This window comes from Ptiloglossa arizonensis, unplaced genomic scaffold (assembly GCF_051014685.1).
Source record: "Ptiloglossa arizonensis isolate GNS036 unplaced genomic scaffold, iyPtiAriz1_principal scaffold0393, whole genome shotgun sequence".
In the NCBI taxonomy this organism is placed as follows: domain Eukaryota; kingdom Metazoa; phylum Arthropoda; class Insecta; order Hymenoptera; family Colletidae; genus Ptiloglossa; species Ptiloglossa arizonensis.
This window is the reverse complement of record NW_027478763.1, coordinates 376,575-382,419: the sequence shown is the minus strand read 5'-3', so window position 1 is coordinate 382,419 and position 5,845 is coordinate 376,575.

The following is a 5,845-nucleotide window of genomic DNA, read 5'->3' as shown; positions in this document are numbered from 1 at the left end:
TATACGTTATACGTTATGCGTTATACGTTATACGTTATACGTTATACGTTATACGTTTGACGTTATACGTTATACGGTATACGTTATACGTTATGCGTTATACGTTATACGTTATACGTTATACGTTATACGGTATACGTTATGCGTTATACGCTATACGTTATGCGTTATAGGATATACATTATGCGTTATAGGATATACGTTATACGTTATACGTTATACGTTATACGTTATACGTTTACGTTATACGTTATACGTTATACGTTATACGTTATACGTTATACGTTATACGTTTTACGTTATACGTTATACGTTATACGTTATACATTATACGTTAGACGTTATACGTTATACGTTATACGTTATACGTTATGCGTTATAGGATATACGTTAGACGTTACACGTTCCCGTTATACGTTATACGTTATACTTTATACGTTATACGTTATACGTTATACGTTATACGTTATGCGTTATACGCTATACGTTATACGTTATGCGTTATACGTTATACGTTATACGTTATACGTTATACGTTATGCGTTATACGTTATACGTTATACGTTATACGTTATACGGTATACGTTATGCGTTATACGCTATACGTTATGCGTTATAGGATATACATTATGCGTTATAGGATATACGTTATACGTGATACCTTGTACGTTATACGTTATACGTTATACGTTATACGTTATACGTTATACGTTATACGTTATACGTTATACGTTATACGTTATACGTTATACGTTATACGTTATACGTTATACGTTATACGTTATACGTTATACGTTATACGTTATACGTTATACGTTATACGTTATACGTTATACGTTATACGTTATACGTTATACGTTATACGTTATACGTTATACGTTATACGTTATACGTTATACGTTATACGTTATACGTTATATTATACGTTATACGTTATACGTTATATTATACGTTATACGTTATACGTTATACGTTATACGTTATACGTTATACGTTATACGTTATACGTTATTCGTTATACGTTATACGTTATACGTTATACGTTATACGATATACGTTATACGTTTACGTTATACGTTACACGTTATACGTTATACGTTATACGTTATACGTTATACGTTATACGTTATACGTTATACGTTATACGTTATACGTTATACGTTATACGTTATACGTTATACGTTATACGTTATGCGTTATACGTTATACGTTATACGTTATACGTTATACGTTATACGTTATACGGTATACGTTATGCGTTATACGCTATACGTTATGCGTTATAGGATATACATTATGCGTTATAGGATATATGTTATACGTGATACCTTGTACGTTATACGTTATACGTTATACGTTATACGTTATACGTTATACGTTATACGTTATACGTTATACGTTATACGTTATACGTTATACGTTATACGTTATACGTTATACGTTACACGTTATACGTTATACGTGATACGTTATACGTTATACGTTATACGTTATTCGTTATACGTTATACGTTATACGTTATACGTTATACGTTATACGTTATACGTTATACGTTATACGTTATACGTTATACGTTATACGTTATGCGTTATACGCTATACGTTATGCGTCATAGGTCATACCTTATACGTGATACGTCATACGTTATACGTTACACGTTATACGTTATACGTTATGCGTTATACGTTATGCGTTATACGTCATACGTTATACGTTATACGTTATACGTTATACGTTATACGTTATACGTTATACGTTATACGTTATACGTTATACGTTATACGTTATACGTTATACGTTATGCGTTATACGTTATACGTTATACGTTATACGTTATACGTTTGACGTTATACGTTATACGGTATACGTTATACGTTATGCGTTATACGTTATACGTTATACGTTATACGTTATACGGTATACGTTATGCGTTATACGCTATACGTTATGCGTTATAGGATATACATTATGCGTTATAGGATATACGTTATACGTGATACCTTGTACGTTATACGTTATACGTTATACGTTATACGTTATACGTTATACGTTATGCGTTATACGTTATACGTTATACGTTATACGTTATACGTTTGACGTTATACGTTATACGGTATACGTTATACGTTATGCGTTATACGTTATACGTTATACGTTATACGTTATACGGTATACGTTATGCGTTATACGCTATACGTTATGCGTTATAGGATATACATTATGCGTTATAGGATATACGTTATACGTTATACGTTATACGTTATACGTTATACGTTTACGTTATACGTTATACGTTATACGTTATACGTTATACGTTATACGTTATACGTTTTACGTTATACGTTATACGTTATACGTTATACATTATACGTTAGACGTTATACGTTATACGTTATACGTTATACGTTATGCGTTATAGGATATACGTTAGACGTTACACGTTCCCGTTATACGTTATACGTTATACTTTATACGTTATACGTTATACGTTATACGTTATACGTTATGCGTTATACGCTATACGTTATACGTTATGCGTTATACGTTATACGTTATACGTTATACGTTATACGTTATACGTTATACGTTATACGTTATACGTTATACGTTATACGTTATACGTTATACGTTATACCTTGTACGTTATACGTTATACGTTATACGTTATACGTTATACGTTATGCGTTATACGTTATACGTTATACGTTATACGTTATACGTTATACGTTATACGTTATACGTTATACGTTATACGTTATACGTTATTCGTTATACGTTATACGTTATGCGTTATACGTTATACGTTATACGTTATGCGTTATACGTTATACGTTATACGTTATACGTTATACGTTTGACGTTATACGTTATACGGTATACGTTATACGTTATGCGTTATACGTTATACGTTATACGTTATACGTTATACGGTATACGTTATGCGTTATACGCTATACGTTATGCGTTATAGGATATACATTATGCGTTATAGGATATACGTTATACGTGATACCTTGTACGTTATACGTTATACGTTATACGTTATACGTTATACGTTATACGTTATACGTTATACGTTATACGTTATACGTTATACGTTATACGTTATACGTTATACGTTATACGTTATACGTTATACGTTATACGTTATACGTTATACGTTATACGTTATACGTTATACGTTATACGTTATACGTTATACGTTATACGTTATACGTTATACGTTATACGTTATACGTTATACGTTATACGTTATACGTTATACGTTATACGTTATACGTTATACGTTATATTATACGTTATACGTTATACGTTATATTATACGTTATACGTTATACGTTATACGTTATACGTTATACGTTATACGTTATACGTTATACGTTATTCGTTATACGTTATACGTTATACGTTATACGTTATACGATATACGTTATACGTTTACGTTATACGTTACACGTTATACGTTATACGTTATACGTTATACGTTATACGTTATACGTTATACGTTATACGTTATACGTTATACGTTATACGTTATACGTTATACGTTATACGTTATACGTTATGCGTTATACGTTATACGTTATACGTTATACGTTATACGTTATACGTTATACGGTATACGTTATGCGTTATACGCTATACGTTATGCGTTATAGGATATACATTATGCGTTATAGGATATATGTTATACGTGATACCTTGTACGTTATACGTTATACGTTATACGTTATACGTTATACGTTATACGTTATACGTTATACGTTATACGTTATACGTTATACGTTATACGTTATACGTTATACGTTACACGTTATACGTTATACGTGATACGTTATACGTTATACGTTATACGTTATTCGTTATACGTTATACGTTATACGTAATACGTTATACGTTATACGTTATACGTTATACGTTATACGTTATACGTTATACGTTATACGTTATGCGTTATACGCTATACGTTATGCGTCATAGGTCATACCTTATACGTGATACGTCATACGTTATACGTTACACGTTATACGTTATACGTTATGCGTTATACGTTATGCGTTATACGTCATACGTTATACGTTATACGTTATACGTTATACGTTATACGTTATACGTTATACGTTATACGTTATTCGTTATACGTTATACGTTATGCGTTATACGTTATACGTTATACGTTATGCGTTATACGTTATACGTTATACGTTATACGTTATACGTTATACGTTATACGTTTGACGTTATACGTTATACGGTATACGTTATACGTTATGCGTTATACGTTATACGTTATACGTTATACGTTATACGGTATACGTTATGCGTTATACGCTATACGTTATGCGTTATAGGATATACATTATGCGTTATAGGATATACGTTATACGTGATACCTTGTACGTTATACGTTATACGTTATACGTTATACGTTATACGTTATACGTTATGCGTTATACGTTATACGTTATACGTTATACGTTATACGTTTGACGTTATACGTTATACGGTATACGTTATACGTTATGCGTTATACGTTATACGTTATACGTTATACGTTATACGGTATACGTTATGCGTTATACGCTATACGTTATGCGTTATAGGATATACATTATGCGTTATAGGATATACGTTATACGTTTTACGTTATACGTTATACGTTATACGTTTACGTTATACGTTATGCGTTATACGTTATACGTTATACGTTATACGTTATACGTTATACGTTATACGTTATACGTTAGACGTTATACGTTATACGTTATACGTTATTCGTTATACGTTATACGTTATACGTTATTCGTTATACGTTATACGTTATACGTTATACGTTATACGTTATACGTTATACGTTATACGTTATACGTTATACGTTATACGTTATACGTTATACGTTATACGTTATACGTTATACGTTATACGTTATACGTTATACGTTATACGTTATACGTTATACGTTATACGTTATACGTTATACGTTATACGTTATACGTTATACGTTATACGTTATACGTTATACGTTATACGTTATACGTTATACGTTATACGTTATACGTTATACGTTATACGTTATACGTTATACGTTATACGTTATACGTTATACGTTATACGTTATACGTTATACGTTATACGTTATACGTTATACGTTATACGTTATACGTTATACGTTATACGTTATACGTTATACGTTATACGTTATACGTTATACGTTATACGTTATACGTTATACGTTATACGTTATACGTTATACGTTATACGTTATACGTTATACGTTATACGTTATACGTTATACGTTATACGTTATACGTTATACGTTATACGTTATACGTTATACGTTATACGTTATACGTTATACGTTATACGTTATACGTTATACGTTATACGTTATACGTTATACGTTATACGTTATACGTTATACGTTATACGTTATACGTTATACGTTATACGTTATACGTTATACGTTTACGTTATACGTTATACGTTATACGTTATACGTTATACGTTATACGTTATACGTTTTACGTTATACGTTATACGTTATACGTTATACATTATACGTTAGACGTTATACGTTATACGTTATACGTTATTCGTTATACGTTATACGTTATACGTTATATGTTATACGTTATACGTTATACGTTATGCGTTATACGTTATACGTTATACGTTATGCGTTATACGTTATACGTTATACGTTATACGTTATACGTTATACGTTATGCGTTATACGCTATACGTTATGCGTCATAGGTCATACCTTATACGTGATACGTCATACGTTATACGTTACACGTTATACGTTATACGTTATGCGTTATACGTTATGCGTTATACGTCA